Source organism: Acyrthosiphon pisum, chromosome X, assembly GCF_005508785.2.
Source record: "Acyrthosiphon pisum isolate AL4f chromosome X, pea_aphid_22Mar2018_4r6ur, whole genome shotgun sequence".
Taxonomy (NCBI): Eukaryota; Metazoa; Arthropoda; class Insecta; order Hemiptera; family Aphididae; genus Acyrthosiphon; species Acyrthosiphon pisum.
The window spans coordinates 122,839,689-122,853,572 of NC_042493.1; positions in this window are offsets into that span (position 1 = coordinate 122,839,689).

Sequence of the window (13,884 nt, forward strand, 5' to 3'; positions counted from 1 at the left end):
CCATAATATTGAACCTTGCGTAAATCCACAATAATAGTTTATGAGCCTTCAAAGTTAGAATTTTGACGAAATTGCGAAAAATTTGCAAATTTACATACATCCTAAAATATTGAACATATTCATGTCTAAGGTTTGTAAATTGTAATTCAAGGGACCTCGCAGTTGATATTACGGTAATAAAATATTGAAGTTGAACGTAATTCCACATTTTAGATTCTGAGCGGAACGATGAATATATTTATTTTACAATGATGTGTGATTTTTGTTTTTATTTTTGCGTCTGTCTCGCCATTTGGGGCAGTGACACTGATTGGATTGCACTTTATAAACATTTAAATACATTTTAAGAAAATGCATACAAATGATACCAAATCAGGAAAACGTCCTAATTATTTTGAGTTAGAAATTCCTAAAAATGTTTCTTTATAAATCTAAAATTCAAAAATGTAATACAAGATTTCTTATAAGCTTGTATACTTACCTTTATATATAAAAAAAATGTCTGTAAGAGAGTCAAATTAAATTTTTATGAGCGTTTTAAGTTCAAATTTTTATAACATTGGATATTCACTCGATTTCTGTGGCGATTTTCTTATTTTGTTGTAATTCAAAAATGAATAATCATAGACACTCAAGATTTATATCATAATAATATTTAACGTCGATGGGCGAGTAATATGTCGTATCTCAAAAAAATCGATTTTGCGATGTACACATCAAAAAATGCTGGAAAAAATAACACATGATTTGATAATAATATTAATAATTATAATAACAATCTTCGAGGAGATTAAATATTTAATTGTAATTTTGCCGTAACTTGATCACATGTTATCAGTGTTCACGATTTTGTCTCTCCTGGACATTTTGCATTTTTGAGATACGTCGTATTACTCGCCCATCGAGTAATTATACATATTTATGTTGACTGTTTCAAGTTATTTTAGATTTATGACCACAATTATTAAATTTAAAAACGATTTTTTGCTAAAGATTGAGCATTTAAAATAAGGTTCCACGTAAGTAGCTAATTATGCAAACAAAAAATCTCAAAAATATAAAAACACAGTTTTTTTTATAGTTATTTTATGTTCGAATTTGGACAAAATTACATGAAAGGGTTAAATAGTCAAGAATGACGATTTTAGTTATTTTGTTGTTATTTTATAGTAACCTTATTAATTATAATTATAAGTTATAACAATGTAAATATAATATAAAATATCCACGCTGACAAACCGTCTCCGTTCATAATCGTTTTTCGTATACAATGAAATTATATCACTAAATTAAAATGTAATACCGTCTATTATTATACACTACACAGTGACCCAATTATGTAACAGACTGTACAGCAGAGCGACATCCACTTACTCGCTTTTATTTTTTGATGGTCGTCTGAAATTTGAATTTTAATGCAGTATATTCACGTGTAAAACAACGATTTCTCATCATACGAATATCCGATTTTATTATTTCGTTTTTATCAAAAACAAATGATTGAATAGATAAGAACCTACACGAAACTCCCACCAAAATAGAATTTCCTATAAATGGTATAATTTTCAAAATATTTTGGCTTTTTTAGCTACCTATTTATAGAAATTTGACGATTTCGTTTTTTTGTCGTATCGCCCTTAAAAAATGCCTCGAGTTTAAACATGGGTTGGAACGTATAAAACGTACAGTATAAAACAACTTAGTTTTATACGTTTGATACTGTATAAAAGTCTTTTTTTTTACTGGATTGAACAGCTCTTATCAAGTTATAAATGTATAATAATAAATAATAATTGTCATATTTTTTGATAATTTTTTAATTTTTTATACCAATTACTAAGTACCATTTAGTTCATCTTTATTCTGTCTTAATAAACTACATTAATATTAATAATTATTATTTTATAATAACAAAAAAGACATTTGTGATATTTAAATAATTTGTTATATTAATAAAAATATATATATTTTTGTTATAACTTAAAATTACAAAAAAAGAAATTTGTATTGTTTTTAATTGTATTCTAAATTTAAGGAAATTTAGTATGTCTTAGTCGTTAATTAGTTTTATACGAGGGGTATTATTCGTGTAACGTATAAAACGTTTTATATGCGTATATTACCAACCCTGGTTTAAACCTACGATGCCTTGTTATTGTGCTTGCGTGGAGCCTAAGCTGCAATGACAATTTAATATGTCTCTAAAATAAATTAGATTAGCTTTGTTGATGGTGTGCGCTCGTTGGATATACGTTCGTCCCTTAAAAATCAGAACGACTTTCTGCAGGATTTCATATACCGAAGTAGGTATTATTCGGTTTAAATTAACCGCACAGACCAGCGTTTCCCAAACTTTTGTTTGGGCTGGACCGGTAACTTATATTTTTCACCTTCGTGACCCACCAACGACGCTTGTCGCATTCATTTGTTACTATTATAATGTATTTATAGATACGACGAATGTCGTACTATTCGGGTTTTTCATGAAGCCTAGTTGATAATCTCAATAATTATTATTTATGTTGTAAATAATAGTTATTATTCGTATTAATGAATTTATTTTTACTTAAAAGTTTAAATTATCAAACGAAAATGATAAACAACAAATTTAATATGAGAATTTCATTAAATTTTGCGACCAGGTATTACATTTTTTATGGCCCGGTAGTGGGTCGCGACCCACTATTTGGGAAACGCTGGCATAGACTGTAAGTAGATACGTCTAAGGCTGCAGTGATTGGAAGGACCACGTTCAAAGGAACTCGATCGAATGTTTTCGTTCATGTTTTTAGAAATTAACTGCAGGAGCGTAGGTAGTTTTTCGTGTGAAGGAATTTCGTTAATTTTTTAGATGAACATGAACGATTTTATTTATTTGTTTATTTTTATTTTATTTATTCTTAAGTATAGGGAATTTAAATAACTTTTAGAGGACAAGTTTTTATCATTTTTTTAAACCTATATACGACAATATACAATGTTTACTAAAATATATCATATCAATTCCACTGACGGTATTATCGGTCTTAACTTGTACGAAATCAATAAATTGAAAATTTTAAAAACGAAATAAATGTGCACAATTAAACAATTTATTATTAAAAACTATACTAAAACAATTTTGAAATTACTGAGAAACTAAAAATGTTTTTTTGTTGAGGAAGCATTGTTTAGTCCTTTTTTAACAAGATGATCGTGAACTAATTCCTCGTTTAAAGGAACTCTCAAAGCACTGTGTTTATAACGTCACTGTCCCTTTTTAAAAGTCGAGAACGTTATATGACTGAAATAAAACTCAAACGCAGCTTTGTGGTCGGAAACACTTTTATTGATGCGAATTAAACATAAAATATTTTATTCAAGTCGCGCTACGATTGGTTGCTCTCGTTTGCGTTTAGTCATCGTTTTATATTATATGATCTTGCCGAGTTTCACGTCAGCATCGCAGTACCGATGGGCAGTACCGCCCGCGCCTGCGCATTAGGTACATAGTAAAATTTTTATTTCCACAAATATTATACCGCTTCGCTGACCCGACCTAGTTGTTTACTTATCCATATTGCTCACAATGCACACAGTAGCAGTAATATGTCAGTATTCCGCCGAGAGAATGGGACATTTTCTTCGTGTGGCCGTTTATGGCGTGACCGTTTTGACGTAAATGTTTCAGATTATTTTAAAACAAAATATTATGTGTTAAACAGTTAAACAGCCGAAACGTGTCGTGTTGACTCGATTTTTTGGCGATATGTTTAGAAACGTTCGTAATTTCTATTCTGTCGTGAGATAACTTTGTTTTTTGTTGCCATTGAACGTCGCTGATTCAAGGTGGAAGGGATGTATAATTCTTTCAATTAGAGACAGGAAGAAGTGGGAGTCCCCCTAAAAAGCTCGACAAATATATTGACACAGCAAAATATTATTAAAAAAACACTTCTGCAAGAATCAGATGCACGAGACATTTTAACATACTCATGCGGTGCATAATATATTTTATTTACAATAATAATGTTTTTTTTTTTACGAAGTTCTTCGGCTAGATTATCAGTTGTCGAATTGTATTTTTTAACTGACTGAAAATGTTTAAATTAAATAAATAATAGTTTTAATGAAATAAAAACTTGTCTTACTATGTCAACCGTTGGCGTAAGTTCAAGATAGGTACACTGGCTGGCTCTCGTTCACAATAATTCATTTGGCACTCATAGTATGGCACTATGCTAGTATTGTATCAGCACTGAGAAGACTGAAAGAAAAAAACTCGCAAGTCAGCATTTTCAATTTTTTTTTTCTTGGATACACTGTGCATTTTGCATTTTATCATAATACCAAAATTTATTGTTCCCTGCATTTTCATAAGATAATACGCAAAAACTAAAGACTCGTATCAATATCAATTTAAAGCAGTTTAATGCATTTGGTAAAATCGACTTACGAGGTAGGTACTATTTTCCAATACAATTGTAGCCAGTACAGTGCCCAGTGCAGGCATAGCCAGGATTATTAAATGGTGGTGGGAGGGGGGTCAAGTAAAAATTAAACCGAGTTGCTTAAAGTTTTCGTATATGAATAATACATTTATTAAGGGAAAAATTTTCAAATGTGGGGAGGCCGGGAGGGTTAACACTGACTTTGCCTGTAAATAGCCAGCCAATAGTTGGATAGCCCCACGCATGCGTAGTACTGTGCCCTCACTGAGTGTCGGTGTAAGTACATACCTACCTAATATATTTCCGACTGGTAATACATTATGTTATAATTTAAAATCTATGCCTACTCTCAACAGTACCTATAGGTACGACAATATCGATGAAGAATCGATCGCTAGGTCAGACGGCTAGAACATTTAATACGAGGTTCCTCATAAGTTGTTGTTGTAACTTGTAGCTATTAAAAAATACTATGGATATTTAAGCGTGTTTTTTATAAGCTTTTTAAGCGTTTAAACTTTGACAATATTTGTCAAAATCGCGACAATTTTGAAATTTTTTTTCAGATTAAAAATTTATTAAAAGTTCAATTTGTATAGCTAAGGTTTGACAATTTAATACATGATTTCTCGTAAGTAGTTTAAACTAAGAACAACAATTAATGTAAGTAATATTTTATAAACACAATTTTTGTATACACATTTGAATTTGACATTTCGTCGAAACGAAGGATAAGGATTTTAGTTATATTGCTGTAATATAGAAATATTTTTTTTGGATACTTGAAATATTAATTTAAGTGTACCTACAGCAAAAAACAATTCAACACACCGTATAACTTATGAGTTTATAATATTAATAATTAGAAAATAAAAATTACTTAACTTAGTTAAAAATCAGTTACTTTTTTTTGTCATACAAAACTAATAATTATACCTTGGTACCTTTTTGGTTTTACAATTATGTTTATTTATTTTTATTTTTTATTCTGTAAACACTTTTTCTCTCTCTAAACTTGCTCAAAAGTGTCAAGTATAGCATCTTTTCTGAAAGGTAATATTTTTGAGCTGGTACTTTAGGGAGATCATTTTTCGATTTTCGAAACGCTACTCGAAATAAAAGCGGTAAAGGAGAAAAAACGTACGATTTCACGATTTTATAATATTAAATAATTACGGACGACGTTTTCCACCAGAAATATGACTTAAAGTGAAAAATGACAAGAGATCTTTTTTTGTTGTATTTTGGATTTTGTTCCTTACGATTTAAAGTTCGGAAAATTTTAGTCCTTTTTGAGCTATTTTAAAACGCTTTGTTTATCACCATAGAAACGAATAAAATTAAATAAAAAAGATTCCCTCGTCCACTCAGAATCAATTTTTATCGAATACAATCATTGCATTCAAATTGAATAGAATAAAATTACACTATCCTGTCCGAGGCCCGAAGGGACGATGGACAAACATCCCCCACCGAAATGCGCTGACCTACTTTTTTTAAAGCTAACCTATAACATATAGTAATTCAATAAATGTCTTATAATTTTTAAATAAATGTATGTATTAAAATTAATAACAGTAGGTACTTATATATACTTTAACAACAAAATAATTTAATTATTTTTATGTATTTGTTTACATAATAGCCCAACTAAAGTAAACATTATAGTAATCAAATTTATTATAAGAATGCAATTAATTGGTTCCACGGGGTGTCACTAACGTGGGTAACTTTCCCCTCCTGTCAATCAAATATCATCAAATTTACTTATTGTGTAACATGACGTAATTACAGATCGTAAATAATAAAATAAATAGCAGGTAAGTGGATTTCGCTCTGCTGTACAGTAGATTACAAGTGGCTCATTGTATAATGGTTGTATTAGACTTGAATTCAATGATATAATATCATTGTATGAGAAAAACGATTCTGAGCGGAGACAGTTTATCAGTCTGGATATTTTATATTTTGTTATTATTTATTTTATCATGTAAGTTGAATTAATATTAAAATATTATAATTTTTTATTCGTTTCTATGGTGATACACAAAGCGTTAGAAATTAAAATCCCATTTTTAGCGTTTTTTCGTAATTTTCCGGTGGTTTTTCCCGTGGCATTAAATAACTGTTGAGAAAATCGAAAAATGACCTCTCTAAAGTACCATCTTAATCCAATTTGCTAAAGGAGAAGGTATTATATGTTGAAATCGAAACACTCCTTCTGGAAGGAATTTTGTATACAGGATATAAAAAGAAAAATAAAAATAAAAAAAATAAAAATAAACACCATTGTAAGAACAATAGCTTCCTCGCTCCGCTCATAATCTAAAAAAAAAAATAATAATAATTGGTTACACGGCACACAGCATCACAGCAATTAATATAAAAACAAGATTGTGAAAAATAATTTTCGACCACATGTGACACAGTCTACAGACAATTTGTTTACCAATCAATTTATGACTTTATGTCCATTATTAAGATCTATACGCAAACATGAAGAATTGTAGAACATACAGTCTTTGCAAAAGAATTTCAAACCTTGTTGTCTGCTTATCGCGGGCCGGGCATGTCGGGTGGTTTTATAAAAAATAAAATTAGCCCGCGTCCCGCAGTGTTGTTAAATAGCTTTTTAAATTTATTTCAATAAGTAGTAAATAGTACGATGAACAATAACTACACTGCGTGTTTATACATTCTTTGCACCGACGGCCCAAGTTATCGCTGTAATCCCATGAATGAATAAAAATATAATAATACATGTTATTTAATAATATTAATAATGATTATGTGGTAGATTAAAAATACGAAAAGGTAGGGTCAAGAGGCAATAATAAATAGGAAAAAAGGTTAGAATTATATTATTATATCATAAAGGGGAGTGTTATATTATGGGTATATTATGTCATCGGTGTTGTGATATTACTTAACGTTGATTAGTGATTCTATATCTTTAGTTTAAAGAATATACCTATACGTATAATTAATTTACTTGAGTATGTGTAGTCGTATTCGTGGATACAGGATTGAGTTGGATGCTCGAAGCCATTGTGGCTTATATATATATATGTATATTACGTGTCTTGATTTGTATATTAATTAATACTTAGTATATTAAGAGATATTTTCGTTGAGTTCTACACATAATATTGATGTGATTCGAACACTAATACTATATGAATTTGTTATTTACAATATAATAAATTATTATAATAATACTATAACTGGCCTATGATACGATGATAGTCACAGAATATTATATTATTTCAAAGAGTAAATAGATAGGTGGATAAATAATTTACAAGGTGAATTTGTTAGATGATTCAAAATAACTAATTTAGACAGTCATACCGAATGCTGGAATAACTCAATATACATACATATATAAACAGTGTTCGGATTAGATAAATATTTTTTTATCTAGATAAAGATAAAGATAATGCAACTCAAATGTATTTAGATAGAGATAAAAGATAACTTAACTCATATTTATCTAGATAAAAAAAAGATACAATTGTTTTTTAAATGGTTATAAATGTTGGTATATTTTAGTTGGGCACTAGGAACATAATAATAATAATGATATAATTTTTTTATAAACCATAAACTTTGATTTAAAATCTGTATAAATATTTAAAAATTTAGTACAATTTCGCGATTTTTATCAATAAAAAATGTATCTAGATGAATTTATTTAGATTAGTAAAAAAATTATCTAAGATGAACGTTTAGACACCTTGTAACTATTTATCTAGATAAGATAAAAGATGAACAAATAATTATCTAGATAAGTCCGAACACTGTATATTATAAACGAACTAGCTTTGAATGGCAAAAATATTGTCGAAGTGCATACTGGCGTGCATTGGTTCCTCTTATGTGAAAGACAGGCTCCTCTGGAATAACACCGACGACGCGACGAGTCGATTCCGCGTGGTCCTTATATAATAATATGATTTCGGTATGATCCCTTCTTCTGATGTGCGTCGATCAATACGTGATATTGAAGCATTCATATATTTTATTATTTTGTGCTGTGCGACAAAGGTGCCGTTGGTAATTTATTGCTGTTTTTACCGAATGCCTTGACCGTAGAGATGTAGAATATTATGTTTTATGTGTTGCATGTGTCGCTGTGTGTGTACAAGGAATGCGTATAGATGTATGCCTAGTGCGTACGTATAATATGAAGCATGCAGTATTGTAAAAAATACTTTTGAAAAAGAATTAAGATACTAATACTAGTATTCGAATGAAAAAGTATTAAAAATACTTTTAAAATACTATTATAAAAGTGTATTTTACGAATACTTACAAAGTATTTTAATACAAATACAAGTATTCTTTTTTTTAAAATTTTATTTTTAATATATATGTATATTTTACACCAATAGATATACCTATTATGTGTTATTACTTACAATAGATTTTAACAATTACTATTACATGTCTGACTATTTAAAGATATATACATGATCACATACTGCATTCAGATATACTTCAACAGTTCAACTAATATTGATTAAATTTTAATAAAAAAAATAAACCTAAGAGTGGTACTCACTATTAATATGGAACTATTTTAAAATTATTAGATTTTCAGTTTTCTTAAAAAATTCCAATATAGAAACCATATAAAATTTGATGCGATATTTTTTAAATTACCTACTTTTACTGTACAAAAACATAATATTAGTTTTCAACTAAAACAATATTATTTTTATTGTTGTCAATTTTTTGTGAAAAATAATAAATTAAAATTAATAAAACGGACTTTATGGTATTTTAATACAAGTATTTAAATGTTGTTGAAAATACTTTTAAAAAGTATTCAAAATACTTAAAAAAATACATTAAAAAAATTGTATTTAGAATACCATATAAATACCTCAAAAAGTATTTAAATAGAAGTATTCAAATACTTGTATTCGAATACTTTACAAGACTGGTAGTATGTATACCGGATCACCCCACACTCCATAAGAACCGTCGGTATTAGTTATTCTGTGTTTTTATTTAAGTATAGAAATATAATATATTACAATTAGGTAATGAGTAATAAGTATACAGACGTGCATATTAAAAATCCATTATTCATTAATTAATATTTCAGATTATTATTTTTTTTTTTTATAAAATTAATCATTACAAAATGTAATATATTTTTAATAATAATATGTGGTTCGTGAATAAAATTAACTTAACGTGACGATAAAATACATTAACTCATATACATTATATCACTGAATAACATGGTAAAAAATTATAACTCTTTAAGTTAGAAGTTACTTTTAAGAAAAAGTAACTTAACAATAACCTTTTAATTCGTCAATGCCCAGCCTTAGGTATTCCCACAACGATTTATCATTGAGTTCAAATCGAACCGATACAGTGGTTACAGCGACTTAGGTACTCTATGACGATGTACACTCGATACCTTGGTACCTACAGTAGAACAGAGCGCCAGATCGGTTACCTATGTCCTATATATAGTTACTATATCCCTATTTTTATTTAAGCATTTAAAATACAAAAAATAAATACCCAGTATATTTTTATACTATATTCTATGAAGGTCAAATCAATTAAAAAAATAATTAACATACTCAAACGTCGTTTTTTCATACGTTTAAATTTTTTTTAGAAAAAAAAAGCATAACCTGACAATTTTTTGGTCCTGAAGACCTCGCTACAGAATGAATATTTGAAATGTTTTGAAATGAATTTATATTTGTATTTCACTACCTATATAATATATTATACGTCTTATTAAATGAAAATATATTGAATTGCATTCTTATTTGAGTGTTTAAACACCTGTCTGGAGTAATACTCGTCTTTTTTTTTTTTTTTTGGTAATGCACCACTACATGGGAGACGCACGTTTATCACATTACTTGACCCCCATGCAGTAAGAGTAATACTCGTCTACAAAACTATAAATTAACAGCCACCAACTAAAATTGAAATTCATACTGTACACTTTTTCTTCGGAGACTTTTTTGAGAAGTTATACTCATTTATAATATTTTACGCTGTGTATAGAGACCCGACCATCCGGGTACATACTGCGCATGCGCCGGGACTTGTTATATTATATATTAACTTTTAAAAGTATTTTTGACTGAACATCCCCCGATTTGCTATGCAACACCTCCCCAAGTGCACATGTGGGTCACAGGGTTAAGAAAATTGCATTTTTTTTTGTTGCACTGAGTCACCGAGCGGGGTCACTCGCTCGCTGCGCTCGCTCGGACAATTAAAAACGAAAATATCCCCCAATTTGCTATGCAACACCTCCCCAAGTGGGTCACAGGGTTAAGAAATGTTGTATAGTATGTGCAGTGATAACACGTTTTGCGGCACTCGTCGCTGCGCTTATAGTAGTGCTTATCAATACCCAGATGGTCGGGTCTCTTATCAATACCCGGATGGTCGGGTCTCTATACACTGTGAATATTTTATAATAGCTACATATTATATATTTTTAATTAGAACCACACATTTTGTATTTTCATAGTACGTGTCATACTGCATATTTTATATTGTTGTAAGTTACCTCGTCGTCAGGGGCGTTATTTCCAAACTTTGTTTGGGTATTCAAAAAAAAATGTCCAATTTTTTGAAATAATTATTTGTGAATAGTTTAAGTATTTAAAATGTACAAAAAACATATATACAGCCAATTTGATAATTTAAATTCCAAAAAACTAAAATTTTATCCTGAAACCATAAAAAATCAAAATTTTATGAGCATTGCAAATGTACAATATGCCTTTGCATCTCACCAACGACGTACTTGCTTGTTTTGTAATATGATTGCAGCCACCTGTGTTGCCTACCGATTAATTGTAATTTATTTCAAGACATATTATTATTAATTGCATTTTATCTGATTTTTCAAACGTTTTTCACACGATACCGTTGTCATACCATACAATAGACCTATTTATGGCTAAAATAAAAGTTTTAAAATTATGAAGCCGCGGCTTTTCAAATTATTTTCAAAATAATGGCGGAGGTTTGGACGAAATTGGACAATGTGGATGCAAGCAACTTCACACTCGTATTTTTTTACATTAAACCAGAATTAATAAAATACAGTTATATATGTATAGGTGTGGGTACCACGTTTATCGACAAACAAATAATAAAATAAAAATAAAAATAAAATGTAATATAATGATCCAATTTTTTTATAACTTTATATTTCTTATGCTTTATAATACGATTAGCACTCAGCAATAAATATTACCATTGATAATTTACAATTTAAAATCTCGAGTAAGCAACCCCTAATTGCCCTAATATGGCATAAAACTGTTAATGGAATTACTTATCATAGTTCAAAAAATATTACCTATATTATTATGTCAACATGACATTACTTATTATATGTGTAGGTAATCGAAAAATCAAAGGTTCGTTATTTGAAGTAAATCATTAGCTCAAGTTAAGTAAACGCTATATCGTTAAGTTAAAAGTTGGTAGCTAACAAATAAATATAATTATAAATTTAATTCGGTAAAAATAAAGTTAATATGGTTGAAATAATTTCTTATCTATTTTGAAAAAAATGTAATGTACTTCTATAAAATAGTGTGTGGATCACATAATAAAGTGTATTTTTCAGCCAATCTATGTTCAATATTATTTCATCAAAAAACGTTTGGTATTTCGAACTTATGGTATTATTAATTATTAACAGAGTACGGAGTTTAAAGCAATACAAAATTCAAAAACTAAAGCACTGAAAATAAAGCGATTAAGCTCTACAAATCTTCAAAAAAGCTTTTAAAAAATCATCCAATTTAAACCATTATTTTTTTTTAAAAATGTATTATAATAATATAGATTTCTATTCACACCAAAACACTAAAGAAAAGCACTGAAAATAAATCGATAAAGGTCTACAAATACAAAAAAAAATAAATACACACGATGAAAGGTTGTCAAGAAATTACTGAGCAAGTACCTACTTTTATCGACAAATGGATACATGAAAACAAACATAACGAGATAAAATAAATTGAGCCATTTATTTAAAAAAAATTATTATTTATCTTTCAAACACGTTTATCTATAACACATTTAAAAAAAAAAACGTAACAAAACGTTACTTAAAAGCAGAAAAGTACATAAAAACCCCGAATAAACCCAAAAAAACTAAAAAAAAAAAAGCAAAATTTCATGTGGTGTATTTGCTTCGATGTAGTAGAATGTAAAAATCAAATTTATAACTGACATACTGTCTTCATTTTAGAGCAATAGAAAAAATAGCAAACGCCTTAAAAATCCGTACTCTAGTTATTAATATTATTACAATAACCAGTAGGTAACTACTAATATTTGTGATGATTTAAAAATAAGCGTATACGTTGTTATTGATAAAACTTCACCTCATAATAATATATTAACTGAGTTGGTATAGTTAGCTATTTTAAATGAATAATAGCGACTTCCTTTGTCCTATCTTTTATATTACTAATTAAAACATATAATTATTACTAGAGACCGGATTTATATGCGCAAAAAGACCTAAAAATATGCTTCTAAAAATGCTCTTATATGCTACAAAATATGCACTTAAAATTGAATCGAAAATATTGTATTTAAAATTATGTAAAAAATAAGTATTAATTAATTAAGTAATTAAAGAGGTATATAAGAGTTTTAATAGTATAAAAAAGTATATTTTTGTCATTTTCACTAAGTTCTTCACCATTTAACGTTATTTATCTTAAATCTATAAAATATTAGCCATGATTGGCTTCCGTCGAAACACTTGAACTCTATTATAGGAACAGCGAATTTATTTATATTAATATTATAATAATATATACACATATATGACGTATATGTATATTTATGTATATCATCTTTTTTTGGCAATACTGGTCGTAATATTATCGATTTTATGTGGCTGTGAACGTGAAAATACGACGAAAAACAAATATATGTGCTATAAATAATAATATGCACTATAAACCTACAAATATGCATTAAATATGTATTTAATAGGTAAAAACGTTGAAATATGAAAAATATGCAAAATGCAGTTCGTGTTATTGTAATATGAGTGATCTAAATCGGAGACAATTCTCATCAGATTTCTAAAAGCTTATTCCAATACGTATATGCATTTGCATATTAATCAGGTCCCTAATTATTACGATTGATTGGGATCGTGAGTACCTATAGATCAATAAACGAAGGGTATAATGATTCGAGATGTTTTATGAATTTATGATGCACCGGAGCCTGCGTGTCTTAATTAACTTATCGTTGATGATGATTTTATCATTGAGATTATATGGTAAGTATTATTATAATTTCTTACCTGGTTTGATGTTGCTTGATTTGATGAACGATGATAGATAATGGAAATAGAGTATTGACGATGTTGGTTTGTAAGAATAACGTAAGTACAATTTTGGTTTGAAATAAAAGTTAT